At 40.3% G+C, this 27,196-nt stretch overlaps 1 protein-coding gene across 5 annotated transcripts in view; it reads right to left on the reverse strand.

Annotated features, from left to right (window-relative positions):
- Positions 1-27,196, reverse strand: part of diaph2 (diaphanous-related formin 2) — a 378,094-nt gene that overhangs the window by 272,618 nt on the left and 78,280 nt on the right. The gene's annotated exons all lie outside the window — the stretch shown is intronic.

The raw sequence follows: 27,196 nt of genomic DNA on the forward strand, positions 1-27,196 counted from the left end.
ATACTTACACAATGAGATGTGTGTGTGTGTGTGTGTGTGTATACACATTTTTTTTTTTTTTTTTTACAAATTAAATAGTAAAAAAATAAAATAAAATAATAATAATAATTTATTATTATTATTATTATTATTATTATTATTATTTTATTTTTTTACTATTTAATTTGTAAAAATGTGTACACACACACACACACACACACACACACACACACACACGTAGGAAAATATTTAGTATACACATCCAGAAATGCATACACTATTATATATTGTACATATATTTATTAGTTTCAGGTTGGCCATTCTTGTATTTTGCTCATTTGTGTTGTTGTGTTTGCACATCTCTGTTGCTTGTGGGGCTCGCACACAAGAATTTCACTCGCATGTGCTGTGCCAGTGTGCCTGCAGATGTGATGTGACAATAAAAGTGATTTGATTTGATTTGAGACTATTGGCATCTATTGGCAGCGATACACACATTTTCAGCACAACAGTGAAACACACTGACACTCGCTTTACATTCACTGTCTAAGCACACAGTGGAGTTAACATTGCACTATATATTGGACTACAGCGATCAATGAAAAACTGGACTATAAATGAAAAAGCTCCACATGCAAACTAATTTAATTTACCAATTTCAGTTGTTCTGTTTTCATTGTTAATATGACCAAGGTACCATACAAATCACATGAAGAGACAATGCAGAATGTATGCCTACACCAGACTCGGAGGCAAAATCATATCCGCTGTGTTCATCCCTGGATTGCTGGTTTCCTACAATGTGAGATGTGCTAATAGCCAGTTTGGGAAGTAATAAGCTAACTCATTTATCTAGAGAAAAGAGAAGCTTGCTGATCTCCTGCAATGCACAGTGAACATGAAAGAAGCACATTTTTTGTTGCAAAAACCAGATGCAGTCTAAGAACAGCAAGCTACCGCTGATTCTGAGCTTTCAGTGTAAACTGAGCTCACAGACTGATTGACCGAATAATGGCACAGAATCTCTCATATGTATTAGATTCCGGAAAATGCTAAATCACATTCTGTAAATTACTTGAGTGATTCCTGCCAAAAGCAATTTCATTTCATTACCAGAAGAAATGTAATCACACATCGTAGCTTATATACTGTATCGGCTGTAAGAATATTAATGATGGATCTACAAATTCCAGTTGAAAAAGAAAAGTTTTGGGGGGTTTTTTTTGTTCAAATGCATGAACCATTCTTCTTTTGTACTGTTAATCTCTTATTTTTCTTTAAAAAATAATCAACTCTCCTGTGTGACTCTGTCTTTGTGACTGAAAATATGACTTATCATTAGCTTAAGTATTAAAACTTCTACATACAGGAATCCTAATCGGTAATTATACTCTGGAATCTAAATATTGCAAACATTAACAACCATACGCCTCTTTCCTTAAAAATTCTAAAATGTTGACAGCCAGAGAAAAGCTACAATAGTAACTGTAAGAAGCAAATGATAAAACCACATATATAGAAATGCAAAATGTAATAGATTTTTATTCAATTTGGAGTAGAGAGACAGATACTCCAAACTCTCAACGAGCAAAATGAGAAATACAAACCTTGAAATAGATTTCAAGGTTGAAGCCTGACAGTGATGTAAAACTGTTTCATAGAAATTACATAACAATTACACTTTCCTGGCAGTTAAGGTACTTCAAAGAACATATGTATTTTTAATCCTTGAGTGGTAGAGCTTATGTTTTTGAAATCAGTTCTCAAAGAAAAGTTCATATCATTTATGTCTAACTCGATGAACCTTTAACTCAATAACTCAGTGTGCATCCGCGTGCGCGTGTTGTTAGACTTATAATTGAATGACTCTTTATTAAATTTGATATGCACAGAGTTCAAGTAATTAGCATTTTCAATCACAATGTAATAATCTTCATTGTTTCACTAAAAATATTCAGAAGCCACAGTGTATCCCTAAAAGAGTAGCTGATAAAAAGCACTCTGAATTAATATTGTGATATGAATCAGTTAATTCAGACATGGTAACAAATTATTATTTAGGGACAGCGGTTAGCTGTTTCTACTTTTACTCTTTTAAAAAGCTAAAAAATGAAAAATAACATGGCTTAAGAGAATGACAACAGATGGGGTCCTGACGTGTTCAAACAGGCACAGCAAGAACATACAAACTACTACAATTCACTTCAAATGCAGAACCTTCTGGCTGTGAGGCACCAGTCCAACCACTGTATCACCGAGCTGTGGTTGAGTGTCTGAGTACCTTTTTAATTCCAAATGTTACATTTAGGCTTTTATTTTAGATGAAATAACAATTGATCCATACCAGTTAAGATGTTTATGTCTTGATCTCGACTCTATCTGAAAAGGAACTGGACCGATGAGCTACTAGACATACTGCCTTTACTGGTACGCTTAAGTGTTCATTAATTGAAAATACTTACTTTTCTGATGAGCCTCAAAGATGTATTTTTCTCTATCAAGTAGATAAGAAAAAGACTGGATCTAGAGTATTCATTACCCAATACAGCCTGGACAAGGATCTTCCATAGTAAATGGACCTAAGTCATTAAAACTATTGATTAAGATGGTGCATTACCATTAAGTGTCAGATCCAATCATGCTAAGCATGCACAAGCAGCATATAAGCTATTTAAAAGCTACTTCCCCTAAAAAAGTAGAAGAAAAATAATTAGATTTAGATTATCAGAATGAGCATTGTTGAGAGTTGGTGTAATATGCTGTTTATCCCCTGAAAAAGCAGAATCACAGCAGTCAGATAACCAAACCTTTTGTTTCTGTACAGAAGGACAGAGTGTTGAAAACACACTGCTGTCTGCAGCGATTCAGTTTTGACAACAACAAAAGCTAAAGCAGCTCAGTTGGGTAGATAGTGGAGAGGTCATGTCAGAACTTTGCTCAGTAAAGTTTGGAAAATAATGCCTGGTGAGTGTTAAAAAATCACATTAGTGCACTTCACCTAAATCTGAAGACCAAATACCCGCAAATTGGCAAAAGCTTGATGTTGGTCGTTGTAGAGCTTGATGAAATGGAAAGGAATGGACTGGCATTTACAAACTGCTTTTCTAGTCTTACTGATCACTGAAAGCATTAAGCCACATTCACCTTTTCACACATTTATACAGCACCCTTGTTTACGCCCTTAGGTTCTTTACCTTTCCTCCATAGGCAATTTGGAATAACAAGCAATACAACTGACCAAAAGTCTTTTTACAGCAGGAGTTAGATAGATTACCCAGAGGATAGTAAGCAAGACCAGATTCAAATTCAGAGGCTTCCAGCTTCACCATATCATGGTTCAGTAACTGAACAGTTTTGATAAGAAACTCTTACAAACTTGAGAAAAAGTTTATTTGACAAATTCAGACTTTCACAGATGTGACATCCTTAAATACCTCCACTTTTGAGCAAAGTAATCAAAGCCATAATAATATAAAAGTTTATCAAAACATTGCAGGAAAAACCACTGCATACTGTTAGAGGGAAAAATATATAAATGTAATGCTGCTTAAACTGGCGTTTTATTTTTGGATACAACTGATTAAGAGACACGATTTGCAGAAAAATACTTCCTCAGCATTGGGCAGTGAGAGGCAAGTGCATCACCCACTTTTTATTAATCTTCTTACCCCTCAATAGTTCCCAGCAAGCATACCGCTATATCCAGAAACACTAGAGCTCTGGTTTCACCACAGGCTCTGACCTCTGGAAACCAAAGACACTGACCATAAACTGTTTTTTCATGACCCTAGCCCAAATCAATAGAATCCTTTGGGATAATATCAACATTACACTCCCATACTGGCAGCAGAGAAACAATCTGAGGAGCAGGAGGGGGGATTACCTGCTGACTACTGGGTAATAGAGTTTTCCTCCCATCAGGTTCTCAAAAAATGGTCAACAGCACAAAACTGTCAAAAACAGTCCGTACAGAAAGGAAGCAATGGAGGGATGGGAGATGGTGTGTGATGCAGCAGTAAGACATGAAAAGTCAAAGAAGCAGGGGGTATGAGGGTGATAAGAAAAACTAGGGAAGAGATACAAAAAGAGAGTACGGGGAGAAAGGGCAGGGCAGAAAGATAGAACAACTCTAGAGGACAGACACAGCCTTTTGACCACAGCCTAGAGCCTCATCTCCTGCCGCTTATTGAATCCCCTATTTGTCGATAACAGTATTTCCTGCCAAAGAAAATAGTGCTGGGAGCAATTACTTCACCGAGCCTGTCAATTTCATTTTGGGGGGTTAGGGGAGCATTGAGGCTCATTCCCTCCTCCTCTATCACCTCTGTCTACCTTTCTGTATGCCACGGGGAGTGACTGAGTGCAGTGCCTTCTATCGAGGGCAGGGCAGGGAGACAATGCCAAGGCGCCTGCACCTCCACATGTCATCTTCACCTGTAATGAGCTTATAACAAGCTGGCAGCTTCTTCAGTGCCCAGTGCTCAACACACTCAGGCAGACTGATAGATACATTATTCAGCTTCTTTGTCAGCTTACTGGAAAACCACATAAGCAGTAACATGTCTCGCCTGGAAGTTAGTGCTAGGAGATAGCTTCCAGGCCAGACATGCCTCTGTCATTCAGTCTGCTGCGCGACCTCTCTATCTTTCTCACACATATGCACAACAGGGTTTTGTGTATGGCTCAGAATGGGCCTTTGGGGGTGACGGCATGCGGCAGTAAGCTTGATCATTCTGTACAAAGGCAATGCCTTTGTTACCTTATTTGACAAAAATGTCTTTTTCTGGCGTTTCTGATGATTTGATGAACTAAAATATGTATTATGAAATGTCATAAAACATACCATCTACCAAAACAACTTGGGAGAAGTACACATGCTCTTACCTAACTGGAACAGCTGTTATTTAGATAAAAGGACGATGATGGTACAATCACACAAAAACCTTAAAATAATCATGTTTGGAGACTTCTTCAAATACTACTTCTTTTACTGTTTAGAAAGAAATCGACATACTTACAACATAAGTCTATCGTATACTCTTCATTATTTCCTTTTAACAGCATTATCATCATTTTGTGAACTGATCTTTGGCCCTCATAACCAGGGGTTAGAGCATTCTGACACCTTTGATTAAGGAAGAATTAAATCTGATAGCCACGTTAATACATAATAATATCAAAGCAAGTTCATTTTTCATGTGCTACAGCCTGGAGATTTTGCCAGCTGGTGCCACAGAGATACACACTCAACAAATCAGAAAGTAATGTCACCCCGTGGACGCACCTGCACACGTTAAACACCTGCCTGCCATGCGTTCATGCGTGCAGATATCAATAAAGTTGCGGTCATGGTACTTTAGCATCTATCTAGTGCCACAGAAGGGAAGAACATAAATGGAGCTGCTTTTTTTTTTTTTTTTGAAGTGACAGGTAATTTCAAATGTAGATTACTTTTCTACAGGCTGGCACACAATCTGTCTGCCAGCTACTGTTACAGTTGGTGCGTTTGAAGACAAACGCTTAATGTGTGATAACCTCCTTGTCAGAAAGAAAGAAAGATTCAAAAGATGCAAGAAGGAAGGACAGGAGAAGAAGATGATTAGTTTGAAATGTGAGGACTTTTCAAAAAGCAAAACTGGATGAAATAAGAATTTAAAGCGTGGATGCAATGTCCAAAATGATAATAGATTTTTAATGATCACTACAAAATAAGTTCACAAAGTAGCCTATGGAGTTCATATTGTCAAATATCTTTGACAAAAACAGATTATCATTCAATTTGTTGCCAAAGATTGTGGGAGTATTTTTTCAATGCAATCTTTACCCCTTACTATTAACCACTCATCGCCCATTCCCATCCAACCACACTCACCCTACTGACACATCATGATGCAGCCATGACCACAAAATAACACAAGACGATGCAAATCAAAGGAATAAATAAAGAGAAACCCACAACAAACCAAGGAGTTACAAAGAATAAAGTAAAGAAAGAATAAATACATATAAATATATCTAATTCCATTTAGCCATTTTGGAAAGTTGAGGGTTTCGCATGATTAACTCTAGCTGAGGATGATTCTAGCTACAAAAGATCCAACAAGATGCATAACAAGTGTTTCACTGACAGGTCATGTGGTGGAAGCCACCTCTGAACCACCAGTGTTTTGGCAGCGGTTATGCCTGGCAATCATAATTTTTTGCTATTATTGAAAACCTGGAGTCATCTAATAGAAGATGTAATACTGAATCAACAGATCAACAGTAAAATTAGTATTTGTCAGCACTGACAGGATGTGCATTGCTTTGCACCAAAACGAGAACACTTCAGAACATTCCCACAAAGAGCGCTTTAAAGTTCCCACAGTAGCAGATAAGCAAAATGTACAACAGGGCGATCGTGGCTCAAGAGTTGGCAGGTCGTCTTGTAATCGGAAAGTCTCGGTCGTTGTGTCCTTGGGCAAGACGCTTCACCTACCGCCTACTGGTGGCAGCCTCGCTTCTGTCAGTCTGCCCCAGGCTACAACTGTAGCTTGCCTCCACCAGTGTGTGACTGGGTGTGTAAAGTGCTTTGGGGGACTAGTAAAAGCGCTATACAAATACAAATACATTTACAATATGGGTGCGTGAGATTATTTTAAAGAAATGCAGAATAACTAGATAGACCTGTGTTACACATTAAGGCTATTCTGAAGTGGACCAGGGCAGGTCTAAATCAAAACATAATAAAGCATATGGTCCCCACTCTAACCTCCAAAAATCAAGACATCAATCACAAAAAACAAAGAAAGAAAGAGAGGGAAAAAACAATTAGTGCTTCTTTATGTCTAATAAATGAAAATTACTAGCACATCCTACTGCTCTATGTAAAAATAATACAATAATAAAGATAGAATCTGAGCAATTAGTGCATATGAAGCAGCACGACAGCTATGTTATAACTTAATTTCCTGTTCATTAGGAGTTGATAAATTAGTTGTATTAGTTATAGAGAAAAGATACCACAAGAATGGATACACAGTCTACCGACAGGTAGAAAAAGTGTCTCATGTCTCACCTTTTTTTCTTATAATATAAACATGACCTATGAATAATGCTGATGACTCAACCGCCAAAGAAAATAAGTTCTAACAAAACAATCGCAAAGTGACCAGTGTGGAAGATTCTGCACTTAATAAATGAGAAATTCAACATTTAACACAATCTAAAGTTTGGCATGTGAGTGTGACAGCAGTCACAGTAAAGGTCAACAGGAACACGGATCAGTTGAGATGCTGGTTGGCTGGACAATGACTTTTCCCTAGCCCTACTTAAAGGACAGAGTTCTGGTGCCGACAGATAAGACATTTCATCTAGCCACCAGGGCGCAGGGCTCCCAGCACAGTGGGGGATTTCCCCCCAGACCATGTGGCCAAGTATTTCATCTCTTCCTCTCATCGTCCATCTACAATTCTGCCTTTTTTTCCCTCTTCCCATATTTATTCTTTTCCCTTGCTATCTTACTCCATCCAAAGTCAGGTGTTTTTTGAAACGTGGGTAAAAGCTACAAAGAAATATGTGTTTATCTGTACACACCAGGGGCTTTTCTCCTCTTTTATTTATTTTCACTCTCCATCTTCTGCCTGTTGTGGTCAGAAAACAAAATCAGGCAGCTTTATTCTCCTACGTCTGGGCAACTACAACCTGGTGATAACACGGACACAATTAGGCCTACAACATTCTTTCAATAATCAAGTCAATAGCTTGTCTTTGTGTCTAATATCTTTGTGTCCAGACAAGACAAGTTCACTACAAAACAGTAGCAGACTGAGAAGAAACAGAAAACACAAGAAGAAAAAAGCAACAATGCAGTATTGGGTTGGTTAAAAAAAGCATTGCAGAGTTTATTTATTAAACTCTGGTCTGTGGCCAAGGCATCGAGGTGTTTCTGCATTTCTGTGCTGATCACCACAGTCTAGAGTAGAGCAGGGCGATATGACCAGAAATATTTATCACGATATACATTTGAAAATGTGCGGTAACGATGTAACTGACGATATAATTGACACGAGACAAAATACTTTACAACTCCACAACTTTATTAGTTAAAAAACATCAATGTATTTTCACTTAAACAAGCAGCTGTTTTTGCATTAAAGTTATATAAAATGTAACAGTGCAAAATCCTCGCTGACAGTTTAACCAAAAGGCATTTCCAGTGGAAAGTGGCCAAAATATCCTCAGCACAACCAAGTATAATAGCCACAAAACTTAAAAAGAGGTTATACACACACAATACGGTAACATTATGTTGAAGCACAGTACGTATCACTCCGCGAGGCTCCGCCTACGATAGCCGTAATGCTCCGACAATCCATCGAGCGGTGCGGCTTCGTAGCTTAGCAAAGTCGTACTGAAACATTTGACAGATTTTCCAGCGCCGTGCACATAAAATCGTTTCCAGGTCAGTAAACACAACCAGAGTTCATACATAAGGCACACGGGATCATAAGGGGCTCTGTCGACTTTCAGAAAAATCAAAGGATTGATTTTAAGTGTGACGTATTTTCCAAACAACACGGTAATAACGACGGCCCGCTAGCATGCGCTACCAAAAATAGTGCTTTGTTGTGTATCTGAGGGACGAAAGCTAAACCAGTTCCACACCACTGAAGCTGCAGCATTTTTACAAACCAGTTCTGGTTCATCGTTTCATTCAACGATCCTCTTTCGCCCTCCTCATTCTGCGTCGCCGCCATGCTTTTTCCGCCATGTGCGTATGTAAACAAAAGCATTTCATTTTCCTATCGTTGCCCAACATTACACCGGTATTACCGTGGTATCATATGGCCCAGCCCTAGTCTAGAGGATGAGCCCACAAAGGCAGAAGCAACAATAACTCCACCCCCTCTTTTTTCCTTTAACACAAAGATGCCCACAATAGTTTGGCAAAGTAATTCAATTACTTATGGTTTGCTGCTTCTATATTTTTATGAGGTAGGGCTTGCTTTCTATGAATACACTGAAAGGTCAGATATAAAAAATGTATATACATTCAACCATTCAACCATAGGGCTGAATACACATTTATATTAGAGCTCTAGAGTTTTTCCATTATTATTAAAGAAAGGACTTTTTTTTATATACGAGCCTTTATTTTCCAAACAAGATGCTCTGATGCTTACAGAAAAACCCTGACATATCTTTAGATATCAGCACACCATATAGGAATAGGCACACGTGAATGAAAGGTTTCTACCAGGAACTATATCACAAATAATAAAATCATTTATCGAAAGCTCTATGTGTGGGGTTTTTGTGGTTTCTGGCGGGGTTTTGTTGCAGGGGAGTTTCTTTGAAGGTGCTGCTGCAACAACAATTATGAAGTTTCCATCCTGTAGCACTTATGTTGCAACCTTTCACCACATAAACTTTGCCAAAGTTAAACTAGAAGTCTTTGGTGTAGGCTAACCTATTTTTGAGACTTCCACCTTGACCTTTGCTATAGTAACAAGGGTGACTGCGATCACCTTTTTAAGTGGCTCACCTCCTTCCTTTGTCTTTCACACTTTTACCCTTCGCTTGACCCACACCAGACAGCTCAGGTTTTGGAGAAACCACACACAAGTATGTTGATCCTGCTGGCTGTGCTCCTGATACAAACAAGGTGAGGGCGAAAAATAAGCGACGTCAGCAAACTCTGGGCTTTCACCTGAAGCTCAAATTTGACCTGCAATATGACAACTTTCATCTACGGTAACTGAAGCGAAATGTTGCCCAAAAATATTCTGTTGAGGAACGCTGGATTCCTAATCATCACTTGACACCAGGGGGCAAAGCAGTGATCATCAGTTAAACTCAAACCAAAGTGTACTACTGGCTAAATGAAAAGGAAAATCCAGAAGCTACTCATTAAAAGTCTATGCAAATAATAGCAAGCGAGTGAACCACTGTAACCTTTTGAACTGTGGAAACTTGAAGATGAAATTTAAATGTCTGCATGTGAATAAGAAAAAGAAATCAATGAAACACGATCAGGGGGAAAACTCAAGCACAGAGCAATCTTCATATTTAAAGCGAATAAATTACACACTTAAGAGCTCAATTAAAAAATTTGTCAATAAAGGAAAAAATGCGCACATGCCCGATCATGTAATTTTGTATTTTTTGTATTTTTGCAAGAACCATTTACTTACACTTTATACCTTAAACTACTGTCAAAAGAAGATGCCTTGCACACTCCTGTACATACACGTGATGCAACTCTTATACCATACACCATGCTTTGGTCAGATATCATCATATGGATGATATGATGATGATTTAATAGTTTTTAGCTTAATTTCTTTTAAAGTTTAATTACTTTGATTTAAGCTCACACCAGTGTGGTCCTTACTGTCTGTGCAGTCTCCAAATAAATTGTGTTCTTTGTTAACCATTTGAATTGGTGCAAGTAATTGTGAAGGCTGTAACATAACTTCCCCCACTGGGGAATTAGTGGGAAGTTTATGGCTACAGAAACGGGTATGGTTTTGGAGCACCTACATGATCCTCTGTTTTAGGTCCTGGAACCTTAATGTCTGTAACTCCTTCGATCAGAACTTTGGCCTTAGCCTACTGATTTTCTATAGCTGTACTGTAACAACTTTAACATCCCAATGCACATATATACACAGCCATATGCACAGTGGGCGTGCGTTTCAAAAATGTACCCAAATTTTACTCTGTTAACTTCAGCTCTCTCTCCTTTTTTTTTTTTTAAACACAGCACTGCTTTTTGAATTTTTTTTATTTATAATTAACTAAAGGCCACTGACGCCACAGTTAATTAATGCCTGACAAGTAGGACCGCTGGAAAGCTTGTAACACAAATTTTGAGCTTTTTTTTTTTGCATGTCTGTGTGTTCTTGTGTGTATGCACACTTACATTAATATGGTTCTGCTCACACAATAGTGTGTGCATGCTTGAGAGCCCGTGTTTGCACACGTACGTTTGTTGGGTTATGTTTGTGTGTGGTGCAGAATATTCCCCTAAGCAGTTCTCCCTGTGCTTTGCAGGGCTCACGCATGCACTGAATTTCAATGACATTTCTATGAAGATAGGAGCAGATGTCAGCCAGCTCACTGAAAGTCAGGTAGAAGAGAGTGAGAAAAGTAGAGCGAGTAAAATTGAATACATACTAGACAGAGAGGGCAGTCTTAAGTTGCGCATCTACTTGTAGCAGTGTAGTACACGAAAGACGTGATTTCTTTTTACATGAAAAACAAGCAAAATGTGAGAATAAACTCAGTTATCAACATGTTATTTAGTCTTTTCTACATTATCTGGATGATACCTGTTTAAGTTTTCCCATTATTTATCATAATAAGGGAATTGTTTGATGGCTAAAAGAGCATTTGGCTTTGCAGGTTTCTTCCTTTTGGACAATGGCCTCATAGTACCACAAGTGCCACATCTACCAGTCCAAAATACACTCAACAAAAATATAAACGCAACACCTTTGTTACTGCTCCCATTCCCCATGGGATGGACGTAGAGACCTAAAATTCATTCCAGATACACAATATAACCATCCCTCCCAAACAGTGGTCACAAATCAGTCCAAATGTGTGGTAGTGGGCACATCTGCTATATTGAGATAATCCATCCCACCTCACAGGTGTGCCACATCAGGATGCTGATCTGACATCATGAGTAGTGCACAGGTGTACCTCAGACTGCCCACAACAAAAGGCCACCCTGGAATGTGCAGTTTTGTCTCACAGCAAAATGCCACAGATGCCACAAGCAATGAGGGAGCGTGCAATTGGCATGCTGACAGCAGGAATGTCAACCAGATCTGTCGCCCGTGCATTGAATGTTCATTTCTCAACCATAAGCCGTCTCCACAGGCGTTTCAGAGAATATGGCAGCACATCCAACCGGCCTCACAACCGCAGACCTCGTGTAACCACACCAGCCCAGGACCTCCACATCCAGCAGGTTCACCTCCAAGATCGTCTGAGACCAGCCACCCAGACAGCTGCTGGAACAATTGGTTTGCACAACCAAACAATTTCTGCACAAACTGTCAGAAACCGTCTCAGGGACGCTCAACTGCATGCCCGTCGTCCTCATCGGGGTCTTGACCTGACTCCAGTTCGTTGCCGTAACAGACTTGTGTGGGCAAATGCTCACATTCGATGGCGTCTGGCACGTTGGAGAGGTGTGCGCTTCACGGATGAATCATGGTTCACATTGTTCAGGGCAGATGGCAGCTGAGAATGTCCCAGTTCTTGCATGGCCAGCATACTCACCGGACATGTCACCCATTGAGCATGTTCGGGATGTGCTTGACCGGCGTATACGACAGCGTGTACCAGTTCCCACGAATATCCAACAACCTCGCACAGCCATTGAAGTGGAGTGGACCAACATTCCACAGGCCACAATTGACAATCTGATAGACTCCATGCGACGATGTGTTGCACTGCATGAGGCAAATGGTGGTCACACCAGATACTGACCGGTTCTGGGTCCCCAGACCCCCAATAGCGCAAAAAACTGCACATTCCAGGGTGGCCTTTTGTTGTGGGCAGTCTGAGGTACACCTGTGCACTACTCATGATGTCAGATCAGCATCCTGATGTGGCACACCTGTGAGGTGGGATGGATTATCTCAATATAGCAGATGTGCCCACTACCACACATTTGGACTGATTTGTGACCACTGTTTGGGAGGGATGGTTATATTGTGTATCTGGAATGAATTTTAGGTCTCTACGTCCATCCCATGGGGAATGGGAGCAGTAACAAAGGTGTTGCGTTTATATTTTTGTTGAGTGTATAATTAGATACACAATATTTGCATTTCATAAAATCTAAAAATTCTAAATCTGTTTGTGAGTAATGTAAAAACTATTGGAAAAATCTGGAAAAACTGTGACTGGACCTAAACTTGCTAATAAACATTACAGCTAGAAGCTATAGCTTCTGCACAGTTTTACTTGAATTAGCAAGAAATGATGTGCTTGATCCATTTACATTCTCATTGCAATGCATTATATATGCTTGTGAGCTTTTTTCCCTAATCCGCCTAAGTTGTCCAGCTACTGAGCGAATGTTAACAAAAGGTGATGAAATGGATAAAAGACAACTGATGGACTGGGTTTTGTGAGTTGAAATTCCATCAATAAGATCATTACAGAGACTTATGGATTTTTTTCTCCATTAGCTCAAACTAAAAATAAGCCCTTGCAGTGACTCACCCACACTGCTTTCAAGATAATGTACTACACTCCAACCACTCACCAATCAATTCAAGGTCAGCAGGTGGCTCAATATTGTCCCAAAAGTTTCCCGAAAGCACGAAGACGCGGGGTATTTTGCATGTAGATGAGGTGACAAAGTGGACAAATTTCCACAGTTAATGACAAAAATAATGACAGGAAGAAAAAACCTTGAAAGATGCAATAAGCCTTCTTGTCATTTGTTTCCCACTCATGTGCTCCCACTGTTGTGGCGGATGGGGTTAACAACTGAGCAGTTAAGCAGCTAAAGTCACACAGGATCTAATTTAGGTTTTCACTGTTGTCTCTGCTGCATTGATTGCAATGTGAAGGCCTAATGAACTCTGTACTTTGTGCTCTTGTATCTAGCTCTGGGACCTCGGGTGTGAAGCCAAGAGCTGCAACTACTGACTAAAAGTTTGGAAAAGGACTACAAAAAAAGTCTGAAGGAAGAGAAACAACGCTGACACTATTAATAAATGAGAAGGAGCACTGATGCTGGTTTCCAATGTGTGACCTGTTTAACACACCTCTGTCCTTTTTCGATGATCCTCTCCATAAGGGACTAATCTCGATAAATCATACATAGGACAAGCACAATATGGGGGCAAAAGGTCCACGTTAGTGTGATATTCATCTTTTCTCCAATGCTTTCCGAAGAGATTCAGCTGAATAACAACCCCAGTTCTAAGAATAAACAACACTTCAATTACCTTTTGTTCACTTCAAAAGTTGCAAGAGATTATGTGTGTAGACACAACGTGAGGCAACAGATCATCAGCAAAACATTCATCCGGAGAGAGAAGTGGGTTTAAGGTGTCTAGCCATTATGAGGATGCATGACTAAGCCTGAAAGCTAATAGAGAGCTACAAAGCAAGCAATAAGAACCAGACAAGCCACAGAGCATTGTTTTACCTCACATGATTTGGACCTGAGAAGTTTATATAGAGCTTAAAGAATGATAATAAATATTTCTAATACACTCGGGCATGTATGCTGACTCACAAAGGGTCACTCTGTAATCCAGCAATAGTACACACACACATAGGCAGAGACCAGAGACTATGAAATGTTGTATTACTGTATTTGCTGAGGTATGTGTAACAGTGCAGACTGCCTGGTTCCAGCTTAGTTTCTCTCATGTTAGTGAGTGTAGTTTTGCTTTGGCCTTTTACCGCCTGCTGTTGGCCTTTTGTGTCTTTGTCACTGTGTGAAATTAATCAAGCTCTGCCGGCTTGGCCTTAGCCCTACGCTTCTGCTACTGATGGGTGCCAGACTGGTGATCCAAACCTCTGGATCACCCAAAGTTCACAGTCTTGTGTTTTACTGGTGCTATAGACTTGCCCACATTCATCTACACAGCTTGTGTGAAACAAAAGAAAAAGTTTACACAATAAAATCCTAATTGCATATACAAAGTGGGGGCCTCCATCTCACTCCCTAACTCTGAATGAGAAATAAGGATGTACTACGTTTTATGCAGCTTGTACTAAGTAAAGGTTGATGGGTCTATCTTGATTAACTTAACACATGCATACCCGTGCGTAATCTCTGCTACTGAAATATTCTGCATTCTTATCAGCAAAGCACACAAAACCCACAGACCATCATTTTCTAGTCATTTCTCCAACCTGAGAACAAACTTTCAAGAATGTACAATAAATAAAAGAGAGGGAGAAAATAGGCAGAATGAATGGGACAAAAAACTGGGCACAGGTAAAAATGATTTGGCAGGGACATTAATGATGTCCAATCCCTACACAGGTTCAGCGGGCAGATTATGATGGAGGGGACAAGCATGATTTATGACAATGACAGTCCTAGGAGAATGGAGATGGGCCTTGCCAGAAGCAGAGTGGGAGGTATGCAAGTGTGTTTGTATTTGTGTTAATGTTTGTGTTTGCAGTGCTGACCCTAAACTTGGACGGATTTAAAATGGGAACAGACTGAGCTCTGACCAGGTAAACACAGGAATGTACACACCAAAAAAAACCAAGCAAAAAAAACCCCAACAAAACACCAAAAATAACACATGCACTCAAACTGACAAAGCAAGAAAAAAGCTCGGCATTTTCCAAACCTCGAAGCAGTGGGTTGGGTACGTCGGATTCAGCTTTGATCTCCCTCTCATGTCTGCATTGGGGTTGTATCATCTCTAATAACCACAGATACATTTCCTCTCCCCTTCCCTGTTAGCTAGATAAATAGGATTTCAAATTGTCTGGTGCTACCCCATCAGAAGAAAAACATGATCTATGAAATATCTTCCCATGAAAAACCCATACTGAGAGATTATCTTCTCATCACACAGACAGCACAGCTAACAGATAAGGGTGAGAGAGAGGATCTGTACTGAAAGTGGAACACAACAACTGTGTGGAGAAGGTGAATGTGAATGTGTGTGTGCGCTCGGCGTTGGGTCTTTGAATTGATGTTTGTGTGCATGTAAATAGAAAATATATCAAAATAAATTTGCAGAGAAAGCAAAAGCAATGCAGTTCCACTCTGATTTCCTCCACTTACATCCCAAACCTAGCCCCCTCCCACGGTAATCAAGTAAGACTGGAAACTTTGCAAATTTACACTGAAGACTCAGGAAACAAAAACTACTTCTTCTGATATCCACGCTATTACTTTGTCTCCATTGAGAGTCTGCAGCCCATTCAATAGCAGTAGAAACACCTATTCATCAAAGCATCTGTGTTCAGGTCCTGCCTAATAACAGATGGAGAGATCTTTAACAGCCCATAAATGAAGGCTCTAAACTCGAGAGAAAGCACTTGCATCAGCAGAGTAGCAGCTAAACGAACTCTCTCCTAGGCTGGGCTTGACTACTCCAACAAAGCAAGATTAATTTGCCTGTTGAATTGAGGCTGATGTCCCAAGCATGGCATGCTGCCTAGCTGATGGTGAGGTGCAATGGCGTCTCCCATGCGCCAAGAACATTGGTTAAATGTCAACACTGCAACACTACATTCAAAAAGCAGAAAGTGGATTGCAAAGCTTTAGTTAGAAGAGAGCTTGCATGTCTTTATCTGGCAGCAAATGTGTGGTCTCGATATACAAATCAGACATTTAATCAAAATGATATCTGCATCCACTGCTAACTTGCACATCTATAGTAAATAAATCAATTAGCAAATGATTTATTACAGAGATATTAAAAAGAAATCCCTGAACAGTGAACACAAACTTCAACCTTGGTTTAATTATTGAAAAACTTCACCTGTCCAAAAAGAAAAGAAAAACATACCCAGTAAGACTCTGTTATGAAGTAAGAGAATAGGTAACAGCCTTGTCATATGCACACAGTATTTCCATCTTGGTCAGTGCATCTGCTGGACATGTGTCTGCAAGGTGAACTCGAGACACGTTGAAGACACTGTAGCTTCTCAAGCAGAGACCACTACAGTGCCGCCTTCCTTTTTTGGCCTGTTTTTCCCCCACGTCTGACAGGTGTGACCTTTCGGCTGTGCTGGTAGCAGCCACTTTCGTCCCCAGGTAGAAGGCCTGGATTAGTCACTACCTCTCAGGATTGTGGCACCTTGCACAAATGCGCATGTGAGGCCCAAGCGCTCCAGCATGGCCGAAGGGCCGGCTATGAAAAATAGAACACCTAATGCCTGGAGATAGAGACATTCATCAAAGACCAGTGCCCCTGCCTCTCTGCTTTGTGTGCTGCCTTCCCTGCCTATTCTCTATTCAGTACTGAGATGCAGAAACAACTCACTTACTGCAGAGTCATAAAAGAAAGATGGAGAGTTTTATTATTATTGCTGTAAGAATGTAATATTATTTCTAGACCTATTCCCTCAAAAGAGACCCTTGCTTTTTTTTTCTGCAGCCACTCACAAGTGATCTCTTGTGTTAAGAAGGAAATGAAGATATCAGAGTCTCATAAGAATAGACATCAACAGATGGGTGCATATGGAACTTCTTCACTACTCGATTCAGCACAGCGGGTCGCCTCCATTGGCCACCTTTTGAATGACAATTGAAAGAAGACCACTGAGAATATCAGGATGCCAAAAATATCCTGGGAAATGATAGCCATGCCGACTAATATCAAGCAGTGAGACCAGTTAACCTTTGCAGTGAACTGCTAAACCCTGGAGTACAGCCTGGTAATGACATCTCTTCCTCCGTGCCTTCGTTCCATCTCTGCACTCCTCCCTGTTGATCCCGGCAGGTCACAGAGGAGTACTATGGTTAAAGATGCTGCCCAGATGCTGAAATATAACAGAACACACGGAGAGACTGCTTTCTCTTAGTTTATTCAAATTCCACTCTACCAACAAGGGGTTAGCAAGATACTGGGAGGTGGGGGAGGCTACTGAAAATATCAAAGTCTAAAGGTTCAGTACCAGGAGACGTTAGCTGTGCCTGGAAGACATGGTAATGCGAGCAAACCTATGGAGAAAAAAAATGTAGACGGCTCAGAAATACTGAGTTCAAACATGAAGATCAGGATCAGGACGATATGCATGCCAAACACATGCAGGATACATTTTCCTTCCAAATGTATCCAGTTCAGATCTCTGAATTGCTACTGCAACTTCCATTTGAACTTTGCTTTTCTTATGCAACAGGAAAACTATGCTGAAAAAGCTTTGGCACCAGAGATCGGGCTTCCTCCAGTGGGTGAAGGTGATTTTTCACATAAGGACTGCATGTAACAAACACGGCAGACTGTGCCAAAGGCTATCCAGTAGGATTTCAGATACACACACACCATATTTCTCAGTAACACCACAGCTCCAGGTGCCTCACGGGGCCACAGCCTTCCTTCATCCCTTCATCTATCCCCCTGTACCCTTCTCTCTCTGATCGTCATCTTTTCTCTCTCAAAACCTTAGCTTTAGATGGACCTTCATCGGGAAAGCTCCTGCTGTCATACATAGGTCTTCGAAGAGCAATAGGAAAAGGAAAGAAAAAATCAAAATGAGGCAATACTCACAATAGTTCAGCAATGTAGCAAATCAAACTTAAACTGCCCCTTCCAGTGTTGTATACAGTAAATGACCTATGAAGAGGAACTGAGCAAGTGTGTAAGTACCATTTCACTAATAAGAGCACACTGCAGTGCTGTTTCATGTACCATAATGTGTCTGTTTGCTCAAGTGACTGAACATTGCATCAGGCATGCAGATTGTGTTTGTGCATGCGCCTTTGTGTGTGTTCTCTGCCAATGCCAAGGGCCTCTCAAACGTGGGGGGTAAAGCGCTCTTTAAGAATGGGATTTAGTAACGCACAGGCAGCTCTAGCATGGCGGCTTCAAAGCGGAGGCAGGCAGAAATTCCTTCCGCACATGTGCGTGTGTGATGTATTTTTTTTTTTCGTGGATAAACCTATTGCCATTCCAAAGACAGTTCATCTAAAAAGCTTTATATGGTAGTACCGCCACACACAGCATCATCAAGAAAAAAACGTGCTTGAATGACTTCAAGTATTACATGCTGTATGTTATACGAGCGAACCAGGCAACGGAGCATGAGAAGAGGAAAAAAAGGGTGAGGTATGGTGGATGGCAACATAAGGAGACTTCAGTGAAAGTAAAAGGGTTTCATTTTCAGTCCTAGTGAACTAGGATTTTCTACAATAAAGCAATAAGGTGCACGTGCTTGGCTATGAAAGAAATTATACTGTAATCTTGATTATTTAACGCAATCATTTATTAACTTAGCAAAAAAAGAGCTACTTAAATTCAAGGCATCATTTTCTTTTTTTTTTCTAAGGGAATTTTTCTGCCTTTAAATAGAACAAAAATTATTTTATTTATTTAATTTGTGATCACACAGAAAAAACAATACTGGCCAACATTTTATCAGTGATTACAGCTTGTCAGCAGCAGCATAATACTACTGACATAGTGTTATGTACAGTGACAAATTAAGAGACAGTCTAGGTAGTCTTTTCAATGGAAATTTTGAGTGAAAGTTATGGATGTGCATGAGCACTTGACTGGGTAGTGGAGGAAGCGGTTTTATGCGGTACAGGAATAAGGCCCTGACCAGCAGGTGATATTAACCATAAAGCCTATCTCAATAGATCCGACACCACGGCACCACTGTGCCAGCAGATTTGCATGCCTCATGGACCTACACGGCAGGTATGAGGAAAGTAACAGAGAGCCGAGGCTGATTGCCAAGAGCCACGTGCTGCTGGAAGTGGGTGAGACATTCTAAGAGCAAATTCAAGACAAAGGCAACCGTTAATAAAACTCCCACAGAGTCGCAGATGGAAAACTTCAGACTTTTACTTCCTCTAGATATATGTTGTTGACCTAAGGCTCTCTTTTTTGTTCAATTTTTATACCAGCAACACTAAACAGTAAGTGAGTTTGATCTTTTAAGCAGGGGTGAAGGTGCACTTCTGCAAAAGAAAGGGGTGTGCTTGAGTTACAACACAACAAAAAAAGAGAAAAAGAAAAAGTAAATGTGAAGAAAGTAATTGTCTCAAGTTTGTTATCTACCGAGTCCTACAGTGGTATCTTACACTAGACAACAACATGAAAGTGTGCTTTTCAAGAAATGATGACAAATCCAGGGTAATATTGTAAAGATATTGTCACGGACCCAGTTCCAGGGATTCGGGGTCCGTGAGCAGTGTGGACTACTATTGTAGTTATTATTATTATTATTATTATTATTATCATTATTGTGGTTGTTGTTATTATGGTTGTGTCTGCTGTCCTGTTTTTCCGTGTTGGTGTACTGTCAGGTGTTTAGGGGTGTGTGCTTGTGTATGTGAGGGTGCGGTCGTGGCAGGCACTTTTAGGCCTGGTGGGTGTGGCCCTGCCAGCTGACCGGTCCCACCCAGGAATCCACACACACCTGGCGCCGATCAAGCCTCGTCAGAGGAGCTTCAAAACAGTGTGGCTGAGAGCTCCTCGACGCTGGATCGTTGAGTGACTTCCCGTCAGTCTTAAGTGTATTGTGCAAGGTTAGTGCAAGTCTACTGTTAGGTTTTGTACTCACGGCTGCCTTTGGTATGCGTGTTTCCTCAGGAGGAATTGTGGCGACCAGGAGGCAGCACACGGAGAGTACACAGGGAACGGAGACAGAGCACGGAGCACGGGATAAAGGAGAAGACACGGAACGGGAGTTGGGATCGCACGGGGGGATTTATTGTTGTTCGGATTGTCACCACTGTAAATAAACACTGTTGCACTGTAGAGTCCTGCATTTTGGGTCCTCCTTTCCCCACATCCCCACGGTCTGCCAGCGAGACCGTGACAGATATAACAGGTCTAAAAGATTTTACCAGCTGATATCTGCAACTACACACAGATAAATGAACAGCTGAGCTGTATTTGCATGTGCAGCACTCACCTCAAGATCTATATTTAACCCAAAACAGTGAAATTGTAGTTTTTTTCTTATTGTTTTGTGTGTGTGTGCTTGGATTTAGTTGACTATCCAAGGACGCTGTGGTAGTTTCTCCTCCAGTGGTGTCACTTGTGATACACACGCAGCATGATTTCAACAACATTCCAGATGAGTAGCACGACTTCCTGGTATCTGACTTCCAATCATGTCAGTGTGTAATAGAACATGAACATATTACTTGCCCGAGAATCACTCACTGATTCATTTCATTCCATTTGGTTTAGCTGACCGTAACTCTGTCTGGTCCCACTACCCCTGCCAGCCACTACAGACTGATATGCCTCCTCCAAGGGAATGATGAGTAGGCAAAGATTGCTCAAACTTCTGCTCAGTGGGCTACTCTCTGCCAGCCAGTCAGTCAGACAGGCAGCCAAGTTAAAAGATTTATAATTTGATCTGAAAATTAGTTATCTAAATTTGCCTGGTGACAGAGACAGGATTTTATGATTTTTCCATACAGACAGCTTTCTGGGCCGCCAGAAGAGTGACAAGGATAGAATTGAAATGAAGGAGTCTGCCAAAAAGCTAACTATAAAATTCCATCAGCCAAAGAACTCTACTCCTCTGGGCCCTTGCCCAATGGGCAACAGGAGACAGGGAGAGGAAAAGATATTCAGAAAGAGAGAGAGAGAGCTATGAAGAGGAAACAGATGGGAAACGGAAGAGGATTTACGATGGGTGACGGTCCCCTTTTAACCCCAATATTTGCTAAGAGGAAAAAGGATGGTGAAATTACATTACAGGGTCCGCGATCAATACCCACAAATATTAAATTGCCCCTGAGTTCTTCTGCCTATACACACGACTTTATGTGGAGCAACACCATTTAGAGCTAACGTTAGCTGGTGTAGCGATGACGTTCCTGCCGCAATCATCGGCTACTGAGCGTCGAGGCCTGCCTCCAGTTCATCTTTCATGGGTCACTTGCAAGATACTATAAAACCAAAGCGCAGAGTCAATATTAATGAGAGAAGACATATTCCAGGCGGAGCTGCTGACAGCAAGTGTATCGGCAGCCTTTTCCACCTTTATCTGCCTATCAGTGGGTGAACAAGGCCATGTTTGAGATTAGGTTTCAAGAGAAATGTGGCGAGTGAGTATGACTTGCCTGTCACTGCCTCCACAAACACCTCAGAGAGTTGTCACAATAATGGAATTTTTGTTTGGAGGGATGTTAGGAGCGGTGGGAACAGGGCAGACAGATAAACAAGAATACGGGTTCAGTTGTCATTGCTGCTGTAAACACGGACACTAGATTATCAAATGTTTTCATCAGTGAAAACACGAGTACTATAATTTGAAGACTATTTGTGTTGATATCATGATATGTGGGTTTATCGAGAAACCCTTAATGTGACTTTTACAGATCTAACTTTTCACTATCCTGCTCTGTTATAGACAGTCAGTAGGGGTAAACTGTGACACGGAAAGTAGTTTCTTCTTCTTTTTTTATGTTTTTTCTACGAATGATCAGGCATGCCACGTCAGAAAGGTGTTATTTGCAGGTAAACCACAATTAGTTTGTCCCCTATTAGTAAAATATGATTTCCCTAGTAAAAATGATTTTGTGTCTCCAAAATATTGACAATGTTTTTCATGCAATTGAATTTTTCTGAGTCTTCACCACTGATCATGCATAAAATTAGGCTATTATTGATGTATGATTCGTGCATGTGGGTGATTTATCACAGATCTGCTACAATAACAATACCAGCATGCATTCTACTCTTTCCCAGCTTCATTTCCATCTTTGTTAAAAAATAAAATAGTTAACTAATACATTAACCATAGCATTCAAAAGATAAAGATGTACTTATTTTCGCACAGGAGGACAGATTAGTACAGTGTATTACTGTTATTACTGAAATAAACAGCCTCTCTTCTCACTTCTCTCCACATGTGGTACAAGAGGCACAGCAAGTAACAGCAACTACTTTTATGTATTTACTTGTTAATATTCAAATTCTTATTAGAAGAAATAATGATATATACAAGCCAACTTGATGTTTTGTAATGTTGCATCTGTTCTTTCTGACCACAAAAAAAGCTGAACTAGTGGGTTCCACGAAAGCAGCGATGTTGTTTGAACATGTCAGTATGTGTAGGCAGAAAATGTCAGGTCACAGAACACTGATTTTTGAAATATATATTGACTAGACATCAATTAGAGCGACTGAAGGAATGCAGAAATTGCATTGTATCTTCGTGTTTGAGACAACATTTTAGTTCCTGGTCAAGGCAAACTGCACATGATGATTAAACTGATCAGTAATCAGAAAAGGAGACTAAGTTGTGACTTCATTTTAAGAAACTAAAAATGTCTTTCTATTGCTCAGATTTCTCTGAAAATACAAACCCAATATCTTGAGAAATTTCATTTTTTTAAACTTGGGATCCTCAAATAAAAGCATAACAAACTTTGCAAGCATGGAAATTTTTAACTTCCATAAACATTTGTCTCTAAAATAAACAGTAGCTTTCGCTTGGATTTTCAAGTTACTTAATGGGATATTTCTCCTAACACACGGAAGTGCAGGACTTGAATGATTAACATGCAAAAAGGTGCATTCAACTTGCCATGCACCAGTGACGGCAATAATGTCCCACTGTGGATGCAAAATCCCCGGGGTTTAATCGCCTAAATACAAAGAGTGAAAAGGAAGAGAGCATCCTCATTCTAAGCAGGAGTAACATTAGCTCAGTCAGGCTAAGACAAGCATCACATTCATGGACCAACAATGGAACCAAGCGCTGTGGTAAATTGGCCTGTATAAGCCCCATAAACCATTCCAGATAATGCGCAACTGGTTAGTGGGCAGACATAATGAGGTTTATCGCATTGTAAATGCACACAATTGGCCCTGTTTGGTAAAATACAACAAATGCACACAGGCACTGAGGTGTGAAGCTCTTTAAGAGTTTCTAAGAATTATGGGAGCGGTGAGTTCGATGTGTGCTTTAGCTAAAAAGCTATCATTATCCAACAAGCAAGAGGATTTAAAAAGCTGAAGTAATTTATCATCAAGTGCATGCCTCAATCAAAAGTAAGGACCCTTTCATCCTGTCTCCATTCTTTGTGTTTTCAAATCGACAACGTTTGGCATGTTTAATGAAAACTTCCTGAATCCCCAGGATCTGTGAGAGCGCTCCTCTATTTCCCCTGGTAAGGGCTCACTGGCGGCATGAGTGTAGTGAATGCTGCCTCCCAAGTGGGACCCCGAGAATGCACCTGGACTCCGTAATGGAGACACCCACGTCGGAACAATTAAGTAATTGACAACTATCCTATGGGGATTTTTCAGCTTAGGTTCTGTTTGAATGAGGTGACAATAATAAGCAGAGGGGAAAAAAACAATACAGCAGCACATAAACAAGAGTGTGAATATTAATGTTGCAAGATCTCTGCCCTGGCAACACTATCAGAAACATCCAGGCCAATTAATTAGAGTACGGGACTTGACCTTCAAGGTGCATCCACTACAGTTGTTTGTTCACAGGAAACAAGGACAGATTTGCTCATTTGAGATTAAAGGAACACGGGGCAGAATTAATGGCTGTTTAATTCTGGCTGCACTTATTTATTGACGGCCAAACAGCAAAATAACCCAGACGACAAGCATAATCACAAACGGTGAAATATTTTGACAGTAATTTTGACAGTAAAGCAATAAATACTCGACTCACTTCAAAGTGAGGCTTTTCTGATATATTACAAATTCCATGTGTGAAATTTACCGTTTAACATAATAATTTCAGGATCAACTCAGGACAACGAAACATGAAAATAAGAACGTAGTCGTATTTCTTTAGCAACGTGGAAATGGAATGGTTTTGGAAAGCCAAACGTCAAACAGACCACCCCGCTCTGTGAAGTTTGTAAGAACTTAAATTGAAAATGGCAACACCACAAATCCATTCACTTTGACATTCAGATCCAAGCTATTGTGCCAATTCCAAAACCCACAGTTAAAAAACCCCCACTGACATTAGCTGCCTCGCTTTCCTGTGACACATCGTATAACAAGACAGCTCACCAGCGGAAGGAAACAGAAACATATCTGGAGAGACATCACACCCAAAACTTGCTGCTACTTTGTTATTGTTGCACCCCTACCAGTTAGTTTTTTCCTCTCTACAATGCACAATATAATGTAATAAAGAAAAGTATTTTTGAATCTCTTGGCACCTCTCACCGAATATCCAGGGCGTGACTGAGCTGGAGCTTCATGACTCCTTTAGCTGGATGAGCAGTCACACTCAGTTACTGCAGTAGTATAATGGCAACTAATAATTATTACAAAATCATTTATTGTAATATAGTATGTATAATATTGTAATATAGGAAATTCATAATAAGTGGATGAAAAAACAGGAAACGGACAAAAACCTCATCAAAATATTTATTTTCTTTGTTTCCTCCATTTTCTTCTGCTTATCCAGTTTGGGAGGGGGGCTGGAGCACATCCCAGCTCTCACAGGGCTGCACCCCGGACAGATCACTAGTCTGTCGTATGGCTACGACAGAGGAATCACATTCACACCTACAGGCAATTTAGAGTTCCCAAATAACCCAACAAACACACGTTTGGACTGAAAGCCTGAGTACTTGGAGAGAACCTGCACAAGCACAAGAAGAACATGCAAACTCCAAAAGGAAAAGGTCTCAGGCTAAATCTGAAGCCAGGATCTTCTTGCTGTGAGGGAACATTGCTAACCAACACACCACCATCCTGCCCTCTGTGTGCCTTTAAACCAAAATTAAATAAAACATTAGCTGGCTATGCTGTTTCAGAGCTACTTTCAGCTTAAAATAACCAAACACCAAATCAAGCACTCTTGGTTTTAAAGGTTTGGGGTAAAGTTATTAAGGTGCTGAAGAAGAACACCAGCTTCGTATTTAAATCTGGTAAATCTGGACATGAAGGATCAAGCCGGTTAAGTTTAAAATGAATGTTTTCACTCATCTTGATTAACCTTGACAGAACTTTAAAACTCATTTTGTAAGCCATTGATTTTTATGCCAACATGGAGTTAAAATGAAACCTTCAAATGTCTGCACATTAATAAGAGGGATCAATCAGTTTCATCGCGCATGCTCGCCTATACTGGATATTTGAACAAATTGATGGACACTGAAAAGGAAATCAATACTTCCCAACATGTGAAAAGAATAATGCAGTAGATTCCAGCTCTTAATCATTACTACAACAAGCACATTCACTGTCTTCACTCAACACCATGAAGGGAAAACTGTTCCAGAATCGTTCTGGCTTGAATTTTCTTTCTGCTGCACTCTCTGTCTCCATATGTGGCTACTACACATGTGTCTTCTCATGTGCAAACCCATTTATTCGTGTTTGCACTTGCACAGATTTCGGTGTGCAAGCGTGGCTATGTGCAGTGTACACATTTGAAACGATGACAGGTGGTGGGAGGGTAGTAGATCTTTTGAGACTTGTCACAGTGTTCCGGTTTATGAGCCAATGACAGGAGACACACACCCATCCACATCAAAGTTTATTACAGTTCATCACCTCCCCACCTGCGGTGTAATGACATTTAGCCAATCCTATAAAAATCCCAGGAAACCTGTGGGTATAAATCAATGCCTTTCCACCTTTCCAGCTGCTGCTCACATCCATTATTAAAGCTTCCGCATCATATTCGATAGCGAGCGCTCTTATGACAACCATGTGTACAAGTAAGTATTTATGCTTCTCTTCCCCCAAATTTGCCTTGGCAGAACAAATGAATAGACATTAACAGACAGAAGCAGCACACATATACACATACAAACACACACAAGCGACATGCCATACTGTAGCAACCGGGATCCTCACATCCCCAGCTCTGTGGAGAAAAGGATCAGTGTGTATCTCTGCTGACAAGCAGTTTACATAAAATCCCATTCGTTTCATCTAGGAAACCCTGGTAAGTGTATGGTCTGTTGCAACTGGGTATAGGAGTCTACCAGCTCCACCTGTCTGGGACTGGGGCTTATTTTTCGATTTTTTTAGAGGTTCTCAAATACTGTCAGTTGTATATTTCCCTTGCTCTCACACGCATCTAAATAGAGTTCACAATCTGGTGTAATGACAGAGGCCAGTTTGTTTCTGTGCTTTTGAGCGTGTGCACCCTTGCCTGTGTACCCACGTGTGCGTCGCTTGTGTATGGATATTATATGAAATTAAGATTTAGGTGTGTGGTTCTTAATGCAGTGAGTGACTACCCTCTGCAGGCGAGCAGGGTGAACATCAAGCTGGCAGAGAAACAGGAACACAGTAACAGGAGAATAATGCTTAGATGAAATGAGGACACTACAGTAGAGATTTAAATGCTACTGTACATGTATGATTGCTCTCTGTTTATTTTTGATAAATTAACTGCATTTACTGCTATGCTTGATGGCTGCTTGTATTACTTTTCAAAGTGCACATTTTTAGACCCATTTGCCACTGATGAGCTCTGTGCTGCTATTTTAATACTTACTGAAAACCATTATTTATAATGAGTCATCACGGAAGACAAGTACATTATCAAAGTGGAAATATCTTTTCATTGTAGCTGTTTTGTACACATT

This window comes from Mchenga conophoros, linkage group LG2, assembly GCF_057382185.1.
Source record: "Mchenga conophoros isolate Kocher_MC1m ecotype Shallow Benthic linkage group LG2, M_conophoros_male_GT1.1, whole genome shotgun sequence".
Taxonomy (NCBI): domain Eukaryota; kingdom Metazoa; phylum Chordata; class Actinopteri; order Cichliformes; family Cichlidae; genus Mchenga; species Mchenga conophoros.